The sequence below is a fragment of the Rousettus aegyptiacus genome, unplaced genomic scaffold (genome assembly GCF_014176215.1).
Source record: "Rousettus aegyptiacus isolate mRouAeg1 unplaced genomic scaffold, mRouAeg1.p scaffold_m13_p_9, whole genome shotgun sequence".
Taxonomy (NCBI): Eukaryota; Metazoa; Chordata; class Mammalia; order Chiroptera; family Pteropodidae; genus Rousettus; species Rousettus aegyptiacus.
The window spans coordinates 12,018,693-12,031,173 of NW_023416312.1; the positions used below are offsets into that span (position 1 = coordinate 12,018,693).

At 35.9% G+C, this 12,481-nt stretch overlaps 1 pseudogene; it reads right to left on the reverse strand.

Moving 5' to 3' along the window:
• Positions 1-2,849: 2,849 nt before the first annotated feature.
• Positions 2,850-2,968, reverse strand: LOC118608571 (annotated as a pseudogene).
• Between the last annotated feature and the right edge of the window lie 9,513 nt (positions 2,969-12,481).

Here is a 12,481-nt window from a genome sequence, read left to right on the forward strand (position 1 = left end):
TATTACTTCTAATAGTTTTTTGATGGAGCCTTTAGGGTTTTCTATATAGAGAGTCATGGCATCTGCAAAAAAGGGACAATTTGGAATCTTTATTCCCATTTTGGATGCTTTTTATTTCTTTCTCTTGCCTGATTGCTCTACATAGGACTAGCTAAGAATACTTCTTTAAGATTTCATAATTTTAAACTTTTTCTTTTAACACACAGAGAAGTTTCTCTTAAACATAGTAGAAGAATAGATATCTTGAATTTCAGATTCATCATGGACAAATATTTTTGTAAAATACAATAAAAAGTCACCACTAGAAAAATGAAATAAAGATATAAAATATAATTCAAGTTAAAAAAATAGATTCAATAGGTATAAAATTACTTTGTCAAATTTCTAAGAAAAGTTTGCAAGTGCTCTTACTTTTGATTTGTATATCTATCTCCTTGAGGACTGGTAACATGTAGTTGGTGGACCATATCAGTTCACTAGCCCATGAAACCACTTGAAGTAGCAATGTCCTATAAAATTATTGACTTCACATAAAACCAATTCTCACCTTGGCATACATATTCTAAAATTAGAATTATATGGGAAAAGAAAGCATTTTTTTATTTTTGAACTGAAGAGAAGTGGTTTTCTAGTGTCTATTGTGAAGTGGAAAACAAACTACAGAACAGGTATGGATAGTGTGTAGGAAAAGATGAAATAAGAAAATATATAAAATATCTGCTCATTTTTCTAAAAATCTACCCAGGAAAGATAAACTAAATATTAATGTTTAATTACCTATAGCCAGTAAGTGGGAATGGGCTATTAGGACAAATTGCAAAAATTGAAGATAGATTCTACACTATATATTAGTGTTACAGTGATGTTAAGTTTCCTGAATTTCATAATTGTACTTTAGTTATATACTAGTATGTCCTTGTTCTTAAGAAATACACAGTGAAACATTCATATGTACAAGGTCCTGATGTCTACAACCTACTCTCCAATGGTTCAGAGAAATACTGTTAGTGACTGATCTGTCTGGCTGAGTTCTGTTATAGGTGTTTGGGGGTTTCATTTTTATAACTCTTTGTAAATTCGAAATTCTTTCCAAATAGACAAAGAACACTGTTTAACTTAAGGGATATGTGTTCAGAACTGAAAAAAGGAAGAGGAACATCAACACCTAGCTTTTTCATCTAATTTAGCAACCTCCCACACTTATTACTGCATTTTGATATGCTTTTAACCTTCAGACCTTGAGAGGAAGAATACAGTAATTTTTAAGTCTGTGTTTACCTTGGAAGAATTGCATGCAATATTTAAAAGTCATGCAGTAGATATTGCATCTAATTAATCTCCTGCCAGACGCTTAATCTCCTGTGAAATTCAGCTGCCATGGAAATAATTTGACAAAGTGGCTTCAGTTGTTAATAGTAAAGCTATTTGAATGTGTGGACCAAATTATAGACGACTCTATTGTCTGTAGCTCAGAGGCGGCTTAACAAGCAAAACCAATGTGTCCAAGAGTGGCCAATTTTGGATGTCTTTGGAGTTTTTGTTTGCAGAAGTACCAAAGATGTCTTTCTGCCACTAAATGTTATCCCTCATACCTACAGTTTGTAATATTTGTATTCTTTAATATCTTTTATTTGAATAAAATAAAATCAAGGAAAATATTAGACACTCTCAGCCCCACATTAGTTGACAATCAACTAAAAACAAGACAGTATGAGAATGGAAAATGGAAGGTGCTTCAAAAAGTAAGACTTGGGCATGAGGGATACATTGAAGAAGTTAAGAACAGGACTTCCCAGGATGTGGCACTTTGGCATGTGGGTTATTTTGAGCTGAATGCACTCAAGACCCTGCAGGCCCAAGAGATCAACTTTTGCCTTTTGCCTCTCTCTTAAAGAATTTAAGTTGGAGGACTTGCCCTTAATTAGAATTACTATATATATATATATATATATATATATATATATATATATATATAAAATATTATTTTGATTTTCTGTCTCTGAACCTCTCATGTGTATGGAGTTCTTATACATACACATGTAATTAAATTTGGTTATTTTCTCTTGTTATCCTTTCTTATGTTGATGTAATTATTTATTAGACCAGCCGAGAGAACCTAGAAGGGTAGAGTAACATTTCTTCTTTCCTCACAATCTGATATTTTAATTGTGTTCTTAGGCCTGGATTAGCATCAGGAACAAGGTGATAATCAGCAGTGGGGCTGTGTTCACAAATAGGGTGAGGTGCCTGCTGACTACTTGACATGCTAATAAAATGAGCTCTAAGTTAAAAAAAAACAAATAAAAAAGAACAAACAAAACCCACCTCTGTCAAAACATCCAGGTAAAAGCATTTGTTCTGTGGATAGGGAAAAGGATTAATGCCCAGAGGAAGGAAAGTGTATATGTTTAAGGTGTTGGGAGAAACATAGTGTGTGAAAATTATGAGGGTACTCATGTACTAAAGACTATGACACCAGAGGGATTTGCTGTTGTAGACTCACATGTGGAATCAGGAAGGGTTGCCCCTCATTAGCAGCCATGACCGTTCACAGTAGTCTCTTTGTTTGGGATCAGTGGTCCTCCCATGATGTACAGAGTGCATTCACCTGTTTTAGATGGCTATGCCGCTCCTTTTTTATGTCTTGGTTTATACATTTGCAAGGGCTTGTCTCCCATCTCTGCCGAAGTTTCTTGCCTAAATTCCAGTCTTAGAAGGTGTCTCCCTTTAATGAATTGGTTAATGCCATCAGCATTTTAAACCATTTCAGCTCTGCCCATTTAATGTAATCTATCTATCTATCTATCTGTCTGTCTGTCTGTCTGTCTGTCTGTTCATTTGTTTGTTATAGCTTACAGCACCCAATATGCCTAGGTGGTCTCCCATCCAAGTACTAACCACACTTGACCCTGCTTAGCTTCTGAGATCAGACGAGATCAGGCGTGTTCAGGGTGGTATGGCTGTAGACCATTCCGTATAATTTAAACAATAGAAGCCAAAAAATTTTTAAGTTAAATTTATTAGGATGACATTGGTTAATAACATTTTTAAATTTCAGATGTACAACTTTATAATATGACCTCTATATTCTCTATTGTGTGCTTACAACCCGGAGTCTAGTTTCCTTCCATCACCATATATTTGACCCCCTTTTCCTTCTTTGTCCTACCATCATTATGTTGTTCATGTATGTGAGTTTGTTTTTTGTTTCTTTGTTTATTGTTTTTTGTTTGTTTGTTTGTTTTATATCCCACACATGAATAAAATCATGTGGTTCTTGTCCTTTTCCATCTGACTTACTTCACTTAGCATGATACTTTCAAGATCCATTCATGTTGTCATGAGTGCCAATATTTCATCTTTTGTATGGCATCTTTATCCAATCATTTGTCCAGGGACACTTGGGTTGTTTCTATGTCTTAATTATTGTAAATAATGCTGCACTGAACATAGGGAAACATATGTCTTTATGAATAAGTGTTTTCAAAATTTGAGATAAATACCCAGAAGAGGGATTGCTGGGTCATAAAGTAGTTCTACTCTTAAGTTTTTGAGGAACTGCCATAGTGTTTTTCATAGCAGCCATACAAATTTACATTCCCACCAGCAGTGTGTGAGGGTTCCTTTTTCCTCAAAACCTTTACAACACTTGTTATTTCTTGTGTTATTGATAATAGCCATTCTAACAGGTGTGAGATGGTATCTGATTGTGGTTTTGATTTGTAGTTCCCTAATAGCTAGTGATGTTGAGCATCTTTTCATATGTCTGTTGGCCTCTGTATGTCTTCCTTGGAAAAGTATCTATTCAGGTCCTCTGCTCATTTTTTCCTGCCCATTTTTAAAATCAGATTGTTTTTGTTGTTGTTTTTATTGAGTTGTAAGAATTCTTTATTTGGGATATTAGCCCCTTATCAGAAATGTCATTTGCAAAAGCTTCTTCCAGTTTTGTTGATTTCTTTTGCTGTGCAGAAGCTTTTTAGTTTGATATAGTCCCATTCATTTATGTTTGACATTATTTCCCTTGCTTTGGGGTCAACTTTATAAAATCCCCTCTGAATCCAAGGTCCACAGGTTTAGTGCTTGTGTTTTCTTATATGTATTTTATTGTTTTAGGTCTTATATTAAAGTCTTTAATTCATTTTGAGGTAATTCTTATGTATGGTATCAGCTGTCTAGTTTTGTTCTTTTACATGTGGCTTTCCAATTTTCCCAACACTATTTATTAAAGAAACTTTCCTTTCTCTATTGTACATTTTTGGCTCCTTTTTGAAAATTAGTCACCCATATATGTGTAGGTTTATTTCTCGGCTCTCAATTCTGTTTCACTGGTGTGAGTGTCTGTTTTTCTGCCAATACGATACAATTTTGATTAGTGTAGTTTTGTAGTATAATTTGAAGCCAGAGTGTGTGATAGCTCTTGAGAGCCAAAAGTTTTAATCAATTAGCATAAATTGTTTCTCTACTAATAAAATCTTTTAATATAGTCATGTACCACCTAACAAGATATATTCTGAGAAATGTGTCACCAGACCATTTTGTCATTGTGCAAACATCGTAGAGTGCGCTTACACAAACCTAGATGGTACAGCCTACTAAACACCTAGGCTATATGGTATACCACTATTGTATATGCCAGTCCTTCATTGACTGAATTGTCATTATGCAGTACAAAATTGTAGATACTTTCTATTAATAGCACAAGGTAGGATAGTATTTTAGAGACATTGAACCAATTTGTTTTCTTTCTTCATAATCCTTAACTCCAAATCATCCTACTTCATTAAGGATAAGAGACACTTGTAAGGCCCCCAGGTCATAAACTTTCACTAATCTGTACAGACTTAGTACTTGGTGTGAGACTTGCTGCTTTAGGGTAAATGATGTGGATTATCTCTTCTGGCACACATGGTTAATGCAGAGAGGTTATGGAAATAAAATGCAGCTGACTCAGTTCCTAAGTGTTTCTTTTTCACTTCATATCATCCTGTATGCACCATCAAGGGAGTGGAGTCCAGGCCATAACTTAGGTTCTCCTAAGGGTTTGCAGCTTTCCACATACCCCATCTCATATCTAGAGCAGACTACCACTATTCCTGATGTTTTAAAGCTCCTCTTTTCATTCCTTTGAGTTTGGCTTGCATTGGGAGAGAGGCTGAAGTACCTTTCCATAACAGACTTCCCTGTTTCCCTCTTTTTCCTTCCCTTTCACAATACTACCAGGTTGCCTAAAGAACAGAAATTTATTTTGTTATAGTTTTGTAATTTGGAAGTCCAAGACAAGGTATTGATAGGATTGATTTTTTTCCCCAAGACTTTTCTTTTTGGCTTGCATATAGCTGCCTTCTCTGTGTCTTCACATGATCTTTTCTCTGTGTGTGCATGCCCGTGGTATCTCTCTGTGTCTAAATTTCCTCTTCTTATGAGGACACCTTTCATATTTGATTAGGACTCACTCTTAGGGACTTATTTAAACCTAATCACCTCTTTAAGGCCCTATGTCCAAATTCATTCACATTATGAGGTACTAGGTGTTAAGGTGTCAACATATAAATTTTGTGGGGGACACAATTTAGCCCATAACAGGTGGGATTTGGGTTTGTAACCTTGATCATATGCTTATACCACAGGACAGTAAACTTCATGGATATGAACAGAAATGGCATCTTTTTTTGCCATGTAAAGGAATTCTGTCTTAGTCATTGAACTTAGAATTTCAGGATGTGGATCCCCTGAGATGAAAATATATTAATTCGATGTCTATCGATATTATCTTCATTATAGCCTTACCACCATCTATCAAGGATTGCTATTGACATCCGATCTCAGAAAGCTCCATCAGAGGGGAGAGAACCAAAGACACATTTCCAAATAGAAACAAAATGATTTATTAACAATCAGGGCTACTGAGAAGAAGAAATTATAGTTTTCGTACAGTGGGGCTCTGTGTTCTTTTTATTATATATCTTGGCCCCGCCTGTAATGGAAGATTAAGTCCAGCTCTTTCCCTGTCTGAATAGGAAACTGATATTCATTCTATTTAAAGCCAGTTGACCAGAATAAGAAATTAGCATGTCCTTAACATCCAAAGAAACCAAGACTACTGAACAGAATAATCTAAAATTGAGTAGTCTAGTATGATAGCTATCATATACACGTGGTTATTTAAATCTAACCTTTATTAAACTAAAATAAATGTCGAAATTCAGTTGCCCAGTTGCACTAGCCACATTTCATATCCTCAGCTGTCATATAAGGCTACTGGCTACCATGTTGGGCAGCACAGATAAAGAATTTTCCATGATTGTGGAAAATTAGTGCTGTTCTACTGGACAGCACTAATAAAGAACCTGTTGATGTATGGAGAGATTAATGTCTACATAGATTGGAGCTCTGATTATTTGTGTCCGAATTGAGTCTTGAACCCCTTTTACTGATGATCAGATCTTCCAACAAAGAATATGCAACAACCATGTATAAATCTCTTAGTTATATGGGGAACAACAGTCTTAGGGGATTCAAAATACTTGAAAAACCATCTCTACCCATAAAAAAGACTAGGAATAAGATAATATGTCCTTTTATCTACAGTGTAAAATGGTCTTTCAGGAAGGAATAAAATCTTGTGGCCACATCATTGCTTCTGAAGAACAAACTGATATTAACAGCACCAATTATTACTCTTTACTTAGTTTCATATTCAAAGTCTCTTTATAACTACAAGACAACTGAGTTTGATTCCCAGTAAGCCTCTAGCTTTTGAATTTTGTGCTATAAATTCTTTTAGCTCAGCCATCTCATAATCAATTCCATCCAGAGAAGGCTCATGCCTGCCAATTGGGGATCTTCCAGGAAGAACAAACTAAGTAGAACTCAATGCTCTAGTGCCTTAGAAAGTCATAAAAGTCAATGCTTGTATATCTTTTGTTTACAGAAAATATAAAGTCCAGTCATAAACATCAGGCTTTTTTTGGCTGCATCTGCCAACCTACCTCCCTTACTGCCTTTTTTCCTCCCGGAAAGATTTGTTATAACGTACTACAGAAACCATGCATTATTAATTAGTTATGTCTTCGTGTGAATGTCATTAGCTGTTACTTTTTCTAAGTATTCTAGTAGTATAGTTGTTATCTCATAGTGGAATAAAACTGTTATTGCTCATGCATCAAAGAACTTTCAGTCCAAGGGAAATATGGTGGTTCCTTTTTCTACCATGTTTTCGTCTAGAAGTTTTATAGTATTAGTTGTTACATTTAGCTCCATGATTTCTTCTTAACAGTAAAAGGATTCCTTCTAACATTTCAATATTTAATATGACATCTAATATACCAAAAAAACCTATCCACAATACAAAGAAATTTCCCTTATAGTCTCTGCCTTGTAGATCCTTTGAATCCTTGTCTTCCTTGATGTCTTAGTTGTTTTTAGTGGGAGCCATTCCTTCCTGCTTTTCCTTCTAACTCCCTGGCTTCTCATTCTCTGTCATCTGTTTTTCCTCTTTTTTTGACATTTGCCTATTTTCTGAGGTCTTTCTTGTCTTTCTCAACACTATAATTTATTCTCATGATCTTGAGAGAAATGTGGCTACTTTAGGATAATCTGGTTTGTTTTGTACTAAAATCAGGCTTCCTACTACTTGAACACTAAGGTCCATTAAAGAACAAGTTTGCAAGCCAGTAAAACACCTGCCTCGCCAGCCTCAAGCACTGATAACAAATGCAGTGAAAGAATAGCCACAAGACATTCTTCTTGTAGAGTTAGGCCTGACCCAGGGGTATGGAAAACACCTGAAATCTTCACATCATCATATCCCAAAAAATAGAGAACCTTGCAAAGATTTAAGCTGTGCATGCTCAGCTTTGTATTCTAATTTTATCACAAAAGACCCATCTTGCCTCCCTTGGAAAGAAATGAGGGAGGGAAATTGGGGATAGGTCCAAGTTATTTTCTCAATATTGTTCTCTTTTGGGGAGTGGAGTACAAGTTGAAATGTGGAAATACTTCCAAGTACATATCTCTAGCACAGAGGTGTCCTTAAATGTTCACGTGTCCAACTGTTTATATGATTTTCCCACTGGGATGTATCACTGGTTGCATGTCTGACTTTTTAGCATGTATACTTTTAGTAGTTTAAGCCATCACAGTAAATGTGATCCCTACCCACCCAATTACTTCAGCCAGAAATCTAGGGGTCTTTGATCATTCTTTTTCTGTTCTATTGATCCTATGTCCAAAACATATATTATTCCTATCTGTTCTTCTCTGCCCCTACTGCCACCAGCCAATTCAAAGCAATTATCTGTCTTCTGAACTATTGGTAGTATCTGTGTAACTCCCTCCTTGCCTCTCCCCTTACTTTCCCTTAATCTGTGACCCACATAGTAGCCACAGAGAACTTTTAATAATATAAAGCAGATTTGAATGAGCCTTTGCTTAAAAAGCTTCTATGGCTTTGCATTTTCCTTAGAATAAAATGCATACTTTATCCATTACTCCCATCTGAGTAGCTTATCTGTTTCCTTTTTTACTCTGTATGCAGTAGTTACTTTCTTTAAATAAATGTCTTTATTATATAGTCTTCCCCTCCTCTACTGTAATGTAAGCTCTTTGAAGACAGAAGCTATCTCCTACCTGATTCACCACTGTGTCCTCAGAATGAGAAACCTATGTGAATGAATGCCAAGCTGTAGGAAATTCTTTGGATATAGTATTTCATTTGATGCTCACAGTATCCTAATAAGGTTGTTAGTATCTCCAGTTTAGATATGAGGAAAAATAACTTAGCCAAGGTCACAAAGCTCTTAAGTGACAAATGTAGCATTTGAACTCAAATTTATCTGGCACCAAAGCCTGAGAGCCCCACCACTATTACTCTGTTATCTTCACATGTAAACTGGTAACAAAGCTAAATATCTGCCTAAGGTTTATTTCCCCTGAAATTACCCAACAAAGAGCTATGCTCCAAAAAAAAATTTTTTTTCTTTCTTCAGAGAATATTTTAGCAGGTAAAATAATTAAATTAAGGGGCCATCTTTGCCTTTGAGAGCTGAACATTTGCCTGTTAAAAAAATATTCAGAAGCAGTTTAATATAATGGGATATTAGCACGATATGCAGGAATGAGTTCACCATTGGGCATTTTCAAACCTAATTCATTCCTCAGTTCATAATTAAACAATCAGAAAACTGTTTGGGGGGGGGGTTACTTTCTGTTTGTCAATCAATACAACCTTGTCTTATAAGAGACAGTCTCTGCTCTTAAGGAGTTTAAAATTGAATGGGAAAGACAACCATGTAAGTAACTAAATGAAATACAAGTCAGAATGAAATAAGAACTAAAGCAGAGGCAGAAGCTAAGCATATTTTTGACACACAATTTGCAGTTTCAGCACTGAGTACACTCATGCATAAAATATCTGATAAGCTTGACAATTTCTGTACAGTCATTTTACTAAGTCAAATGCAGAAACCTTAAATGTTTATTTGACATCTGTCTGTAAGCATATGAGACCAAGAAAGTGTGGCATGGTGTTGAAAAGAGGCTGTATTGTGTCTACCAGCTATGTCTCCTTGGGCAAGTTCATTAACTCTCTAAATCTTACCTTCCATATTGGTAAAAGAAGGTAATAACAGTGTCTAACTCCCGGGTTTTGGGGAAGATCAAATGAGACAGTACCTGTAAAATTCTCAGGGTTTCTGTCACCTAGTAAGTTCTCAGTGGCATTTGCTTTTATTATCATGATGGTAATGCAGATTGAAGGTGCTATTGCTTTCTTTATAAAATACAAACACATACATGGTATGTTTTAAAATAAAAGGATCCTATCACAAAAAAAATGCATGCCATTAAGCTCTAGTTTGTGCTCTGCTGCTTCAAATGATTTTAGCAGGATTAACTCTTTATCTGTTCCAAATAGAGATATTTTAGTGATGAATATCATTCCCCTTTACATTACAAGGCAAGTGTGGGAAGGCAGTGAAGGTAGAAACTGTTCCACACACAGGGACATGTGGAGATTTGTTTGATAAGCTAATTTTCCACAGATAACCCAAAAGCTGATAAGTATATATATTTAAATTTGTTTATAATAGTTATAAATTCTGAGAAGTAAAAATAAAACACAAAATACTATATCTTTCTAGTGTATTTGATTGTTTATTCTCGTCTAAGTTCAGATGGCCTTCATAAATTTCATGATTGAAATATATCAAAGGGCTAGCCACGCTCTCCCAAGATGATCTGAATTTCTCCAAGGGTTTCAACTACTATGTACTGCTGTCTTCCAAAAACATCTCTAGCCAATATCCCCTTGGTTCCCTCTCATTTGTGGAAACAACTCCTCTATCATAAGAACTTAAATGCCCTATGTCCAAAGCAGGCAGTCATGGTTTTGCTACACAAGTCAGTTCTTAGCCATATGCTACCATGTTGGACAATGGTTCTTAGGGTGATTTTGCCTGCCAAGGGACAGTGACAATGTCTGGAGGAGTTTTAGGTTATCACAACTTAGGATGAAGTGGCATGCAGTGGGTAGAGGCCTGGGATGCTGCTAACCATCCTATAATGTACAGGTGAGCACCTCCTTCCCATGGTAGAATTATCTGGCCCAAAATGTCAATAGTAATATGGTTGATAAACCCTGATATTCAGGTAATTTTCACCTGGTGGCCCAAACCAGAAACCTGGGTGGCATTCTTGATTCCTACTATAACCACACTAGATATAGATTATTTATAGGTCTGTGCACCAAAAGAAAATTTTCTATCTCCTTTCTATTATCATTCCAAGCCCAAATAACTTTTGCCTCAAACTTATATAATTTCCTATGAATAGATCTTCATAACTTGCTCCTTCTAATCCACTCTCTTTTGTTTTCGGAATTATTTTCTTATAATACAAGATGGTGGACATACCTATTCTAATTGTATTATTTCAAGATTAAACTAAAATTGTTAAGGACAGACTAGAAGACTCTTCAACATTAGAAACAACTATCCATACATCTTGCTAAAATTCTATTTGTACTCCAAGCATGTTGAAAGGCCTGCCATGCTTAAGATCTCTCCCTCCCTCCCCATCCTTTGCTTTCTCAAGCCTTTGTGCCTCTGGCACCCTGGGTCCTCTTATTGAAATTCTCTTCCAGCAACTCCCATGCCGTTACCAGCAACTCATATTCATCCTTTAAGGTCTTGCTCAAATGTTCCTATTTGGGAAGCTTTCTCTGACCCCTGTGTTTGGATTAAATACCCTTTCTTTGTAAATTACTCTATAATGCTATTTGTCAAAATGTATTAGGATCCTGCATTGTGAACTTCATGATAGCAAGGCTGTATTTTATATCTTAATATCCCCAGTACCTAGAAGTGTCTGGAAGATAGTAATTAACTTTGCTGAAAGAACAAAGTCAAACTAAAATTTATAGACTATTACTTAACGAATTAAAAAACCATGGCTATATCAGTGTCAGCAGGAAACAGATGGAGCACTCATATGAAATAATTTGAAGATAATGTAATAAGGGTGGGAACCACAAGAGAAAGTGCAGTGAATTGAGGATTATAATATCAGTGAGGTGTTGCCACCATGGTCTACATGAACAATGAGTGGGAGCCATTACTGAAACCCAGCTGGACAGAAAGTGAGAGAGGGAGAGGGAGAGAGAGAGACAGAAAGTGGGGGGGGGGCATGAGAGAGATTGTCAGAGACAGAGACAGACAGACAGACTTTTAGATAGTAGCTGATACATCTCCTATAGGAGCTCCTTTTGGCCAAACCCAACTAAAAGCCAGAAGGAGATGGAACATGTCACTAGAGTCTATACATATCAGGCTCCAAGGACCAAAATCAGGATGGAGAAAGGTGAAAATTAGGTCTGGCCAGGGTACATGGAAAATATCCAGCACCATGACATAGTGAAAAGAAGCATGGGTTTTGAAGTATGACAAACCTTAGTTTTAAATCCAAGTGTTTCTATTCTCTAGTTGTGTAATCATGGGTAAGCTGAGCTGCTTTCTGTGTCAGGGTCTTAGGTACTTATGATAGTAACAGCACCAATTTCAAGGTTGAGAGTAGGATTAAATGAGATCATGTAAATACATGCCTTATAGATCAGAGCAGGGCTACAAGATCAAGATTTCAGGTATATTTTTTAAAAAAAGATTTACTCTGAATTAAGTTAAAAAATTTGAGATCTGAGCCTTGCCAGACCTCTCAAGTACTCTCACAGATGATGGAGCTGTAGCAAAATAGTTCCACTAATGGAAAAATTTCCCAGATCATCCTGAGTTGTTATTATCTTTACGCACTTTTTTGTATATGTACATACAAAATGAAGCTGGAAAGCTCAGAATGGCCTGCATCTGTACCTTTACTAACTGTTTGTTATTTTACAGTGATGCACAATTTGCTTGAGATGTATTTATATTTTCCTCATATAACCTATATTTGCTTTCATAAGTAGTTCAGTTTAAATAGCAAGAATTAA